Here is a 15,453-nt window from a genome sequence, read left to right on the forward strand (position 1 = left end):
TACACCCACTGTGACATTAAAAGTAACAACTTCTAGGATATTACAGGTAATTTCACAGAGTGTACACCCACATAATATTTCCCTGGGACATTATGAATAATATAACAGAGTATACACACATAGTATAACCCACTGTGACATTAGAAGTATTATTTTTCTATGGTAGTACATAAAACCCCACAGGGTGTACACACATGGTGTAAACACACTGTGAAATTAGGAAAAACATCCCCCTAGATAATTACAAATAATATCATATTGAGAATTAAAATAACTATTAGGAAAAATAATAAATAATTATAATAATTAATAGATATCATTCATCATATCCAAGAAAGATATTACTCCTAATATCACACGTGGTGTACTCCCAGTTATATTATTACTAATATCCTACCGAGATGTTACACTTGATTTCACAGATAGTGTACATCCAGTGATATTGTTCATAATATTATACTGAAATATTACTCCTAATGTCACAGTGAGAAGATAATTACTAGATATAGTAATTATCATGTATATTTTCTTAATATCATAGCATGTTATCACTAGATATTATAAATATCATCATATCTTATTAATATCTTAGTGTGTTAACACTGGATATTTAAAATATTATGGACATTTCATTAATATCCTAGTGTGTTAACACTAGATATTATAAATATCATAGATACCTTATTAATGTCATAGTGTGTTAACACTCTGTGATACATTACGTATGATTATTATGGATTTATTATTAGTATCACATATGTTAACACAAGATATTATTAATATAATGGATATTTTATTAATAGTATAGTGTGTTAACACTGAATATTTTATTAATATCATAGTGTGTTAACACTAGATATTATAAATATGGAAATTTTATTAATATCATAGTGTGTTAACACTAGATATTATAAATATGGAAATTTTATTAATACCATAGTATGTTAACACTGTGTGTAAACACTAGATATTATAAATATCATAGATATTTTATCAATATCATTGCGTGTTTATAATACTTATAAATATCATAGGCATTTTATGAATATCATAGTGTGTTAACACTATGTGTTAACTTTAGATATAAATATCATAGATATTTTATTAGTATCATAATGTGTTAACCCCGCGTGTTAACACCATATATTATAAATATCTCAGTTATTTTGTTAATATTGTAATGTGTTTACACTGTATGTTAACACAAGGTGATGTATCATACATATTTTCTTAATATCATAGTATGTTATCACTACATATGATAAATATAAACATATTTTCTTAATATCATAGTGTGTTAACACTAGATATTATAAATATCATAGATATTTTATTACTATCACAGGGTGTTAAAACTAGATATTTTAAATGTCTTAGATATTTTATTAATACCACATTGTGTTAACACTAGATATTATAAATATCATATATATTTTATTAACATCATAGTGTGGTAACACTGTGTGTTAATACTTGATATTATAAATATTTTAGATATTTTATTAACAGTGTATTATATATGATATTATCTATATATATGCTATATATCTGTGAATTATCTCTGGAAAAATCTGGTAATATTAATTATATCTGTGGAGCCTAAAAGAAGCCGAGGATGATAAGAAACCCTAAATTTCACTTTACGCTTGTTGATATTACACAAAAAACTTTTTTTCCCTCACCTCCCCCCTCACTTCCCTCCAAAAAATACTTTACCATAACCATTTAGTGCTTAAAAACATACCCAATCTTTTTCGTCCATCTCTTGGCTGCCTTCCGTGTGTAGGCCGTCCTGTACATGACATCCCAGCTTAGAACATCCTGAGAGGTGAGTGTTGTGGACATCGAGAGGACCAGAGCCCGCTTGCTTTTCTGATCCCACCCTATAAGATGTCGGTGTCAAGTCTTCCTTAAGGGTTTGCTGTGGGAATGAAATAAATTAGTATATGTAAAGCACAAGAACATGGAAGGTGCTTACTAAATATTATTTATCTTTACTTTCGCTGCCTTGGTCCTCTCATACCCACTCCTGATTTTAGGTGATTGGGTGGAAAGGGCCATTGAACATCACACTCTACTAACAAAGACCATTGGAGAGTTAGATTCATCTCTTTCCCATTTCAGCAACAGGAAGAATCCCCACAAATCAGGCATTCACCTTGTTCTATACCTTGGCATTTTGTTGCTACTCCCCTCAGCCAAAGAGGGAGGAAAGTTTCTTGGTGGAATTAAAACGTTACAGGCTGGGTCGGGGGGGCTCATGCCTATCATCCTAGCACTTTGGGAGGCTAAGACAGGAAGCTTGCTTGAGGCTAGGAGTTCAAGACCAGGCTGGGCAACATAGCGAGACCCATCTCTACAGAAAAAAAAAAAATAGCCAGGCATGATGACATCCATCTGTAGTCCCAGCTACTTGGGAGGCTGAGGCAGGAGGATCACTTGAGCTCCAGGGTTTCAGGCTGCAGTAAGCTATGATCACGCCACTACACTCCAGCCTCGGCAACAGAGCAAGACTGTCTCTTTGAAAACCAAAAATTATTATAGAATATGGAGTTGAATAACTTTTCTGGAACGAGAAAACTCTCATTTTAGATATCTATTCATTCACTCATTCAATAGTGTGCTGGATACCAGGAATTTAATGCTGAGCAAAATAGACATGATCTCTACCTTCTGAGGCTCAAGATCCCTCCCTCTATTTTTAAAAATCAGTTTTATTTAAGTATAATTGATGTACAGTAAAATTTATTCTTTTTAATGGAAACTTCTATGGGTTTTGGCAAATGTGTAACCAACACAATTAAGATCTAGAACATACTGTCTCACCCCTCCCAATTTCCTTGTGCTCCTTTGAAGTCAACAACTCTCCCCCAACCTCTGGCCCCTGGCAACCACTGATCTGTCCTCTGTCCATGTGGATTTGTCTTTTCCAGAATGTCATATAAATGGACTAATACACAATATCATCTTTTGAGCCTAGCTGCTTCCACATAGTTTAACATTTGAGATTCATTTGTGCTGTTTTGAGTAGTACTGCTGAATGGTATTCTGTAGTACCAATGGACCTTTTTTCTTGGAGAAAGAGTCTTTTTCTGTTGCCCAGGGTGGAGTTGCAGTGGTGCGATCACAGCTCACTGTAGCCTCCACCTCCTGGACTCAAGCGATCCTCCTGCCTCAGCCTCCTATGTACCTGGGACCACAGGCTCAAGCCACTGTGCCCAGCTCGTTTTAAAATTTTTTGTAGAGATGCAGGCTCAATACATTGCCCAGGCTAGTCTCAAACTCCTATACTCGAGTGATCCTCTAGTTGCAGCCTCCCAAAGTGCTGAGATTACAGGCATGAGCCACCATGCTTTGCCTCAGATGGACCATTTTAATGCTATGTTGGGGACAAAGAAAAAAAGAAAACAACTCACTTTGACCAAATTGGCCCCGAGCTGATTGAATTCACTGGCTCAATTACATTAATTTTCCTCCCATGGGGCCCAGTTAGGTCTGGGAACATAATTTAGTTGTATTGGAAGATAAAAATATCACGTCTTGCAACCTAATCTGTGGATTGTGAAACTCACATTCACTTGCCAATTACTGTTTTTGTCTTTTTGTTTTGGACAATATGGCCCTAGCTGGCCTGTAAGTGAGCAAAGGCCCCACTAAAAGCCCCTCTCCCCAGGCTTTATGCCACCAGTTGAGGCTGCAGCTGCCTGATATCTCCCTCTGGAATTTTCCTCATGTCAGAAAAATAAATTCCTGTTTGGCTAAGCCACTGTTGTCGAGTATGTGCTACATGCAGCCAAAAGCAATCCTAACTGAGCAGGGAGGTGACTGGCTCCTCTCTTTCTGCTCTGCCACCCACAGCATGTGGTTTTTGTCCTACTCTTCCCAAGGGGGTTTCGTATTTTATATTGCAAGTCCCCGTGTACCAGGGGCCTCTTGATATTCTCATTCGAGGCAGGAAGGCAAGGGTAGAACAAAGAGCAGACACATCAATGAACGCCTTCACTTTTTATTAGGGAACGTCTTTTCCAGAAGGCCTGTCGTGTGTTTCCATTTTTAGCCCATTTGCCTGCACTCGCATGGGCTCTCTGGCTGCAAGGGGGTCTAGATAAGCGAATGTTTCTCACTGCATCCAGGAGAAAATCATGGGAGGGGTTGAGTGGACACTGGGTAAGGAACCAGCAGCACCTACGGGAACTGACCTTGGCCACACAGGACGATGATCAGCTGCTCCCTGGAGTGTGTGGGGGAACTCGGGACTTTTTGCCTGAAGCCTCCTGCAGCTACAGGGGCTTCTGTAGGAGGGATCCTGCCTCTAGATCCCCCTGGGAGACGTGGCATAGGTTTCTGCCACTCTGGGATTTCCAAACCCATGAATTGCAAGGAGCGGAAGGAAGGGTCCTCTGTTTCCCTATCCCCACCCCTAGATTCTCCCTGGGAAGGAGGATGGGCAGGGCTGCTTCTCAGAGCAGGAAATCCTGTCATTTGTGACAGGGATGAGCCTACAAGACATTTCATAAAGTAAAATAAATCAGGCCCAGAAAGACAAATATCTCTTGATCTCACAAATATGTGGAATCTAAAACAATCAAATTCATAAAAGCACAGAGTAGGATGGTGGTTACCAGAGGCTGGGGGTGGGGGATTGGGGAGATGTTGGTCGAAGGGCACAAAATTTCAGTTCGTCAGGAGGAATAAGTTCCAGAGATCTGTTGTACAATATGGTGACCATAGTTAATAACAACGTATTGTGTTCTTGAAAATCACTGAGATTTTAAGTGTTCTTACCACAAAAAATAAGTGAGGTAACACATATGTTAATTAGTTTAATGTTTTAAAATATACACGTAACTTCAAAAGATCATGTTTTACGTAATACAGCATATACCATTCTTGTCAATTAAAAATGAATAAGTAATTAAAAAAATAAGTGCAAGAAAAATGCAATAAAAGAAAGACACCGTCCTGTCCCAATTCTTCCTTTGTTAAATTTTGCCTGCTTAAATATGAGTATTTAGGCTAGGTGCAGTGGCTCATGCCTATAAACTCAGCACTTTGGGAGGCCGAGGTGGGCAGATCACCCGAGGTCTGGAGTTTGAGACCAGCCTGGCCAACATGGTGAAACTTTGTCTCTACTGAAAATACAAAAACTGGCTGGGTGTGGTGGCATGGGCCTGTAATCCCAGCTACTCAGGAAGCTGAGGCAGGAGAATCGCATGAATCTGGGAGGTGGAGGTTGCAGTGAGCCAAGCCCGCACCACTGCCCTCCAGCCTGGGCAGCAGAGTGAGACTCTGTCTCAAAAAAGTAAACAGATAAATATGAATATTTAAGGGATGTTATTTACTGAATTGATTTTTATTTATTTTATTTTATTTTTTAAGCTTTTGTGGGTACATAGTAGGTGTATATATTTATGGGGTACATGAGATATTTTGATGCAGGCAGGCGATTTGTAACAATCACATCAGGGTAACTGGGGTATCCATCCCCTCCAGCATTTATCATTTCTTTGTGTTACAAACATTCCCATTTATACTCTTTTAGTTATTTTTAAATGTGCAATGAATTATTGTTGGCTGTAGTCACCCTGCTGTGCTTAAGGATTTTTTAAGCGAATTAATTTATAGACAAACTGTCGATAACGATAGTACCAGTCATAGGTGGGACTGTGAGAAATTAGGACGGGGCACACAAATTATTGAACTTCAACTCTGTTTTTGTCCTTTCAGCTATCATCCCTCCTGTTATATTTGCATCTTCTCTGCACACCTTCACCCCAATGTCTTCCTAGGACTCTCCAATGTGTCTGGCCCTGACCAGGTGGTCTTAAACCCCGGCCCTGGTGTGGCGAGAGGTACATGTAAGGGTATGCTTAAAGTATTTCCTCGGCACAGTTCCTGGTGCAGATTCCCAGCTCCATCATTCTACAGCCCTGGACAAGTCATCGTTTGTCTCAGCTGGATCATCCAGGCTGGTCCCTGGGCATGAAGGCCTAGTGAGGATTCAGTAAGGCCATGGGAGGCCACTGCCTTGTGAACTGGCAGGGCCTCCCTGTGATGGGCCCACAGAGTATGGTGGGTTCTGCTAGACCAGACGCTGGAGCTGTGGGCCTTTTGTTACCTCCCAGTTTGATTAAGTTCATCTGACACAGTGAACTATGTGCATTTCCTCCTGGGCCCTGTGCTGGCTGGGATAACTGAGGGCCTGCTATGGAAATCCTGGAACCCTGATTTTCGCAGCAGCTGTGAGGTGGATGTACTCTAAAGTAGCGGTCCCCAACCTTTTTGGTACCAGGAACCAGTTTGGTAGAAGACAAGTTTTCCACAGAGAGGGGGAAGGCATGGTTATGGGATGAAACAGTTCCACTTCAGATCATCAGGCATTAGTTAGAGTCTCATAAGGAGCATGAAAACCTAGATTGCACGCACAGTTCACAACAGGGGTTGCACTCCTATGAGAATCTAATGCCCCCACCGACCTGACGAGGGGTGGAGCTCAGGTGGTAATGTTCTCTCGCTGGCTGCTCACCTCTTGCTGTGTGGCCTGGTTCCTAACAGGCCATGAACCAGTACCAGTCCATGGCCTGGGGGTTGGGGACCCCTGCTATAAAGGCACCAAAAGCTGCTTGCAGGTAAGGAAGAGCATCAACCCCACAGAAAGGCCTGAGGGGCTGCCTTTGAACTTTCTCTGTGTGTGGGAAAGGACAAAGACTAGCATATATTGTGGAATGAAAAAAGCAAGTTGCAGTGCAAGTTTCCCTTAAGTAAAATGAGTTCTATTCATCCATGTCTACAGATGTACGTGGACACAGGGGCAGGCCTGGAGCCACATTCACCAAACCAGAAAGGATACACATAATCAGTGCACCTTCCCAGAGTGCAGATATCCTCTGTCACCTGCATGTTCTCGCCATATCTGATTATGACCTGTAATACAGATATTTAAACAGACTGATCTTTTTATTTAAAAAAAATCTACTCACTCTTGTCCCAAACAAAAGCATCTGAAAAATCATGGCTTAGATGTTGTATTAGTCCATTTTCACACGCTGTAAAGATACTACCTGAGACTGGGCAATTTATAAACAAGAGGTTTAATTGACTCACAGTTCCACATGGCTGGGGAGGCCTCAGGAAACTTACAATCATGGAGGAAGGTGAAGGGAAGTAGGCACCTTCTTCACGTGGTGGCAGGAGAGAGAGAGAGCGTGCAGGGAAAGCTGCTATTTTTAAAACCATCAGATCTCGTCAGAACTTCCTCACTATCACAAGAAAAGAATGGGGGAAACCACCCCCATCATCCAATTACCTCCCACCAGGTTCCTCCCTCAACATGTGGGGATTACAATTCGAGATTATATTTGGGTGGGGACACAAAACCAAACCATATCAGATGTAGTAACTGTATTTTTTCTAACACATATTACATTAATTTTCTACTAAAATAAAAACAGTTTGCCTGTGTGTCATCTAAAATCATTTTTCATATAGTGCTTTTGGACAACTGGCGAAGTGATTAAACACTTCACTTCGGAGTCTGACTACCAAAATTTGAATTCCAGCCCTTCCATTTGCTACTGTCTATTACTCAATAAATTCGTACCCTCTTTAAGCCTCATTTTCTTATCTTTACATAGGGATGATCATTGGTACCTATCTGATAAGATTATTAATAAGAAATAAAATAATCAATGAAGAATGACTAGTGTAGTTTCTGGCACAGAGGAACCACTCCAATAAATAAGACAGTTAAACGCTGGTTATTAGGGACTTCTGCCTGTAGTCACGGTGAGGTAACTGGTACTAGACTTGCCCTCCCACTATAAGCTACAAGAAAACTGAATAAAATAAGAAACCACTATTTAAAGATGATGGAAAACAGAAAACACAGGACAATGATCCAAGGAGAAAGAGAGCCAATGAGGGAAGCCCTAAAATTACCTCAGCTTTCAACCTGAAGACATTCTTTAGAATGTAACAGTGTATTTGTCAATTTCACTGTACACAATTGATCTCAATAAAACCGACTAAAAAAGAGAGACATAAAAATCCCAAAATATTTAGAGATAAATTTAACGTAAATTTATATGAACGTGCAAAAGACCTAGAATGTATTTTTGTTTATATTGTAAAAATATAAAAATGTATTTTAGAAAGAGCAAAGTTGGCAGACTATCCTAGCTATCAAGGAATGTAGTAAATTTATAGCAGTAGTGCTCAACAGGGCCAATCTCCCTCCCCTCAGGGAACATTTGGCAAAGTTGGGAGACATTCTTTATTGTCACTACTCTGGAGGGAGGAGAGCAGTATGATATTGGTATCTAGTGGGCAGAGGCCAGAGATGCTGCTAAACAACCAACAGTGCACGGGACAATGCCCTGAAACAAAAAATTATCTGGCTCAAAGTATCAATAGTGCCAAGGCTGAGAAACTGTGATCTACAATAAGGCAGTGAGTAGAGATCAATGGAACAGAACAGATAATCCAGGTATGAATCCACATATATATACTGATTTTTGACAAATATGCCAATGTGTATCAATGAGAGAAAGAAAAGTCTTTTCAGCCAGTGATGCACAATAGCTATCCAAATGGAAAATATAGATAACTCTTGCTCCCCAACTCAAATAGCATCAATGAACTCAAATGGAATTACAGGCCTAAATATAAAAGCTGAGGCTATAGAACTTGAAAAATAAGGTGAGAAGAAATGTTCACAATCTTATGGTAGGCAAAGATTTCTTAGGATACAAAAAGCACAAATGAAAAAATTAATAAACAGATTCCATCACAATTTAAAATTTCTGTTTCCTAGAAAGACCGTGTTAATAAAATAAAAAGTCAAGGCACAACCTGGGAGAAAACATTCACAATACCTATTTCTGACAAAGAACTTGTATCCAGCATACACAAAAAGCTCTTACAATTCAACAGTAAGACAAACAATCTTATAAGAAGTGGGCAAAATGAAGATCATAGCGTGATAGGATAAGTTCACTATAGCCCATTCTTCCCACTTACTATACCAAAAAGTCTACACAAAATGCAAAACTAGCTACCCGAGAACTCTAAAAAGTAAACAAGAACATTGTGGAGGAGAGGCAAAATTACTTGTACTTGAGACAGTGATTCATGCAGGGGAGAGTTTCCCAGGTTTGTTCTCTCTTTCTCTTTTTCTCTCTCTCTCTCTCTGTCTCTCTCTCTCTTTCTCTGTTTCTGTTTCTCTCTCTCTCTGTTTCTATTTCTTTCTCTCTCAGCTTTGCCCAGAAAGCACACTCTAATTACACTACAGCAATGCAGTGGTGGCAAAAGGATGGCTACTCTAGAAGAAATGCAGTATTTCTGGTCAAATGAACCAGGATAGAGACCACAGAAGGAAACAAAGCATGAGGACATCCAGGAAGGAAGGTAGCCAGAAAAGCAGTCCTCTAATTCTGTGAATAAATGCCTACAAGTCTCAGCCTAACTCCTGAATTATGCATGAGTGGGATAGACCTAAACCAGAATAGAAAAGCTTTCAGAAAGAACCAAACTAAGATTTAAACCATGCGCACACATCTTTTTATCCTAATTGCTAAATAATGCATGCAAAAAACAGACCCAAATGAATACGGCAAAGGCTTAGAGAACTGAGATTTGCACCACTGTATACTAAAGGCAAGACAGAACTTGCAGCTCAAACCTAACTAAATTGATTTCCGGATAAAGCTAAAACATCAGCTCTCTAAGGAGGATTATGTACCTGACCCAAAGTCTACATAAAATGATATTCAAAATGTCTAGGACAATCTAAAATTACCCAACATACAAATAACCAGAAAAATGTGAACAATTCTCAAGGAAAAGAAATTAATGTCAATCCCAAGGTGGGCCATGTGTTGGAATTATCATCAAAGACTTCAAAATGCTATTATGAGTATGTTCTGTGAGGTTAAGAGAAACACATTTGGCACAAATAAAAAGAAGTTCTCAATAGAGAAATAGCAACTGTAAAAAAATAACCAGATGAAAATGTTAGAACTGAAAAATACAAAATCTGAAAAAAAAATTTCACTGGATGATTTCAATAGCAGAATGGTGATGTCAATTGGAAAGAGTCTGTGAGCTTAAAGATAGATACATGTGATTTACACAAATCTGAAGAACACAGAGAAAAGGTTAAGACATAAATGAGCAGAGTCTCAGGGATCCATGGAAAAACGTAAAAAAATTTAACATACATGACATTAGAGTCCCAGAAGGGGAGGAGAAATAGGCTGGAAAAAACATACTTGACAAAATAAAGACCTAAATCTTCCTAAATGTGGTGAAAAATGTAAATCAATGTACTTAAGAGGCTCTGTAAACCCCAGAAAGGATAAGGTCAATGAAAACCATGCCTAGACACATTATAAAGGGCTAAAAACCTTATCTATTACCACTTACGAAGGATAAACAAAAACATCTTCAAAACAGCTAGAGAAGAATGGCACACTACATACAGTAGAATAACAACAGGGATATATCCATGCAGTGGAATAGTGCTCAACAAAACAGGAACAAACTATTGATTCATGCAACAGCATAGATTAATCTCAATAGCATTATGCTAAGAGAAATCATACAAAAGCTACACTTTAGATTCCATTTGTATAAAATTCTAGAAAATGTAAAATAAGAGAGCAGATCAATGGTTGTCTGTGGATGGGAATGGAGGGAAGATGGATTATAAAAGCAAATGAGAAAAATTTGGGGGTTGATATAAATATTTGTTATCCTGACCATGGTGATAGTTTCTGAGGTGTGTACATATGTAAAAATTGATCAAATTGTACACTTTAAATCTATGTAGCTTATTGTACTTTAATTATAACAATAAAGTTATTAAAATGAGAAAAGATGTAAACCCTTAAAAGAAAATATACAAATGGCAGTATGCACATAAAAGAAATGCTCAACATCATTAGTCATCAAGAAAATGCAAATTAAAACCAGAATGGTATCTATACACCCACGAGAATGGCAAAAGTTAAAAAGAATGTGAAGAAACTGGGACATTTCCCAACATTACTGTTGGGAATGTAAAATGAATGTATCATTTGATATTCCATAAAATGGAAACAGTTTGGCAGTTTCTTACTTAGTTAAACATACACTTAAGATGTGATCGAACTACTCAAATCCTAGCTATTTACCTAAGAAGAATGAAAACTATACCCACTCAAAGACTTGTATGTAACTATTTCTAGCAGCACTATTCACAATGGAAACAACTAGACTGTATGCACAGAAGGCTAGATAAGCAAATTGTGTTACACCACGTAACAGTATTACTACTACTCCTCAATAAAAGGGAGCAAACTATACCACAAAAAAGATGAATCTTAAAAACATAGTGCTGAATGTTAGAAGCTCACTAGGCACAAAAGAACATGTACTGTGTGATTCCATATATTCTAGAATAGGGAAAATAAATCTATAGTATCAAAAAGCACATCAGTGGTTGCTTGGAGTTGGGAAGCAAGAGAGCGGATTACCTGAAAAGAGGCATTTCTATATATTAATTCCAAGGTTGTTATTTGATGTATAAATTCATGAACAGTATACTTTGTGGTGTATGTAAATTAGACCTCAATGAAGTTGAGTTTTTAAAAGGTGATAACATAACATGAATTAAATTTATATAAAACTAAAGAGATCAAAATAATATGATGTTGGTACAAAGAGAGACAAAGCGATGGATACAAAAATAAATTATAAAAGTGAACTTAAGTTTGCAATAGTTAAGAATTTAGAATGTGTCTATTTTGGTATTTCAAATCAGGTTAGGGAAAAATAATTTATTCTTAAATGATGTTGAGTCAAGTGACTCAACAAAATAAAACAAAATTAGAGGCTTATCTATTACCACTTACAAAAACTAAATTTGATATGGATTAAAGAGTTAAGTCTATACAAAAGAAAATGACCCAGCAGCAGATGGGCACCAGGGTCTGAGGGCACAGAGTAGAGAGATGCAGGAGCTTTGCCTGAGCCTGGAGAACCTGGCTGGGTCACTCCTGGCTTGGACTCCAGCCCTGGGGAAGTGTGAAGTCCTGGAGATGTCTCAGCCTTGTGACCATCAGTGGCATTCCAAGGCTCTCTTGCTTCAAGCCCTAAGGCTAGAAACTAATGGAGCCCCTTTTTCAGGCTGGTTCACCTTCCTGTCCCGGCACTGAGGCTCAACTCTCCAGTCTGCAAAATGGCATGACAGTGGCGAACTTCCTGACTTGAAGATTTGTGGAGAGGACCACATGACACACCACATGAGAACTGCCCTGGGCAGTAGTTGATACTTAGGAGCACCAGGCCTGGGAGAGGAGCTGGGGACATTGGCTCTGTGGGAAAAAGCAGATGTCCTACATCATCAGTCCTCCCATGACTGCTCCACTTGTCTTGTGTCCTGCCAGCAAGTGACTGGGGAAGAGCCACAGAGGAGAGGCAGCTGAAAGTGAGTGACAAGGGCAGAGACTGGTGTCTTGGCCCCACCCTGAGTGAACTGAGGCACCCCAGAGAGGAGCATGCAGCTCACTCCAGTTCCCTGGACTTGGTGGAACAGATCCTTGGGGCCCTTCCTGACCATCTACTGGAGGTGCTGAGTCACTCTCACAGTCTCTGGGCAGAAGTCCCAGGTGAGCTCACTGGCCCCCAGTGATGAAGAACTGATCAGAGTCCAGAAGATGTTTGCATTCTCTTTGTTTCCCCTGAGTCTCCTGGGAAGATGTGGATTAAGCTGAATTAAGAGACAGGTGATGATCACAGGTGTTGGGTGCTTGGGTAGAGTCTCCATGGTAACAGAGCCATCTGGTTTTCTTGCCTGGCACCAGGCCTTATGACTTCATGATGGAATCTTTTCTCAGCAGGCAGAGGGGGATTTGCCAGGGTAAAGAGGAGGCTGGGAGGGAGAGGCCTGCCGAGGGAGGCTTTGTCTTTTCAGCCAGAGTTTTACGATTAGGCTTCATCGTGTCACGATGCGGTGCTACTGCTGACCCCAAAACAGGACGCCGGAAGTGGTGCTCACTGGAGACTGTGAGTGGCATTGTACACCTGCCATCTTGCTGAGGCCTCCCAGGGGAGCTCAGAGGACACCTGGCCTCCTTCAATCCAGGACTCACTGTTGAAGCAGAGCTGGGGCCCTGGCAGGAAAGAATGAGCTGTGGGAGGGCCGCTGGCCCACCACAGGGAGAGTGTGTGCTGTCCAGCGCCCACTGGATGACAGGAAGTGTAGGGCCTTAGGTGAGCCCCCAACAGAATGAATCTTGGTCATGGCAATGGGCCTTCTCCCCAAGCTGCTCACAGGGTGGTGCTGGGAGAGCCCTCAAGTCTGTGTCATATCCCTTTATCCCCACAAATGAGCCATCCAGCAAACCTACATGTGTTAGTGTCCTAGGGCTGCCAGAAGAAATTAACACAAACTTCGTAGCTTAAAACAACACACATTTATTCTCTCACAGTTCTGAAGGCCAAAATTTCAAAATCAAGGTGTTGGCAGGGTTGTTTTCTTCTTGGGGTCTCAGCAGGGAATCTGTTCCTTCATGCCTCCCTCCTAGCTTCCTGTGATGATGCAATTCTTGATGTGCCTTGGTTTGTGGCAGCATCATTCCAATCGCTTCCTCCATCATCATATGACACTCCCCCTGTGTGTCTGTGTCCAAATTTCCCTCATCTTATAGGGACAAGTCATTGGATTCAGGGCCCACCCTGACCCAGTGTGACCTCATATTAACTTGATTGCATCTGCCAAGATCCCATTTCCAAATAAGGTCACATCCACAAGTGCCAGGGCTTAAGACTTGAACATGTCTTATGGGGGCACACAACAACATATAATTCACAGTGAACTGAGCACAGGCTTCAGAGTGGGTCAAACCTGGGTGCTGCCATTTAGCCTGTCCCATCTCCTTGGCACAGTGAAGTTGGAAAGGCAAGTCTATCCCGGTGGGCTTCCTAAGGATTACCTGAGAGAGAGGACCACAGAGCTCTACGGAGTGTTTGGGAGTTGTAGAAACTCAGCAAAGATGGCCCTGAGCTGGGTCTCTGGGACTTGGAGGAGGGGGCCTGGTTCCTGCTCACCAGAATCTGGCAGTCTGTGGGCCAGTAGGCACTTACCAAGGGGTCTGGCTTAGGACAGGGACCTCAGTGGTCAGGCTGCCTGCAGGGAGTTGGGGGAGAGCATGGACCACAGGAGCATGTGTCAGGGGCAGGGACTCAAGGCCTAAGGGCTAGGGTGGGAGTCAGGAAGGCTGGGGGCTAAGCGACCTAGGTTCTTCCATGGGACTGGAGTCCACAAGTGGAACAGCCTGGGGGCTTTCTTAGGATCAAAGGGGCCCCCTGCCATGTTCCTGATGGGCTCTGGGTCTAGCAGAGTCAACGTGGGAATGAGCTGGCTTTTCACTACCCGGTACTCCGGGCCACGTGTCCCCTCTGGGCCTGGGAATTAATTCCTCATTCTGCTTCTCCACCCTCTCCCCAAGACGTGACTTCTCCCTCCTATCACCATGGAGTCTGATAAAGACTTCGTTCCTGGCCAAGGTGTTCTCTTTTTGTCTACCTCTTTCCTTCCCTCCCACCCTTCTTTCCTTTCTTCCAATACTTGGTGTCTACCATATGCCAGGGTTTTTCTAGACCTTTGAGACACAGAAATGATCTAGACAGATGGGCCTTGCCTCAGTGGAATTTGTAACTAACAGGATGAGAGACATTAATCAAGAAACCACACAGTCAAATATTTCACAGCAGAGGAACGGGTGCTCTGAATGAGGGGTATGAGGGTGGCGGCAGTCATGAAGAAGGTGATGCCACTAAGCCAGGGACATAAGGGAAGTGACCTTAGTCAAGTGCTGAGGAAGTCACCACCTAGGAGAAAGGAGAGGGAAGAGACTCTGGGCAGGAACATTAGCCCATGCAGAGCCCCTGTGGCGGGAGGATGCTTGGCAAGTGAGATGGACCAAGAGAAGGCCTGTGGAGCTGGAGTGGACAGAGTGAAGGGAATATGAGTTGGACTGAGAGCCAGCAGACTAATTGAAAAAGTGTCAATTGAATGCCTATTATGAACGAGAGGCACCAGACAGATAAGACAGATAAGACCACCCCACACATGAAGCAGGTGGACCACACACCCCAACAAGAGCATTCCAGTGATGAAATGATCTGGAGTCACCCTGCAGGGAGGTTGGGACTGGGAAGGCTCTTCTGAGCTGAGAGTCCAGGAGCAGATCTTGGCACAGATTCTAAGGGAAGGCCAAGTTTGGTGTGACTTAGGAATGGCAAGAAGGCCTGTGTGCTTGAACAATCTAACCATGGTTGAGGCCCATTGCTGGTTTTTCACAGAGGACAGCCACGGTCAGGTTTGGGCTTTGTAAGACCCGTCTAGCCTCCAATGTAGGCAGGGACTGGGGACAGAGCTGGTGTGGTTAGGAATTCAGGGTGCAGTAACAG

At 41.4% G+C, this 15,453-nt stretch overlaps 1 long non-coding RNA gene across 1 annotated transcript in view; it reads left to right on the top strand.

Annotated features, from left to right (window-relative positions):
• LOC144341544 (uncharacterized) overlaps positions 1-14,546 on the top strand; it is a 98,488-nt gene extending 83,942 nt beyond the window's left edge. Inside the window, exon 2 of the long non-coding RNA XR_013418545.1 lies at positions 12,166-14,546. This is a non-coding gene — a long non-coding RNA (uncharacterized LOC144341544). The remainder of the gene's footprint in view (positions 1-12,165) is intronic.
• The last annotated feature ends 907 nt before the right edge of the window (positions 14,547-15,453 follow it).

This window comes from Macaca mulatta, chromosome 6 (genome assembly GCF_049350105.2).
Source record: "Macaca mulatta isolate MMU2019108-1 chromosome 6, T2T-MMU8v2.0, whole genome shotgun sequence".
NCBI classification, from domain to species: domain Eukaryota; kingdom Metazoa; phylum Chordata; class Mammalia; order Primates; family Cercopithecidae; genus Macaca; species Macaca mulatta.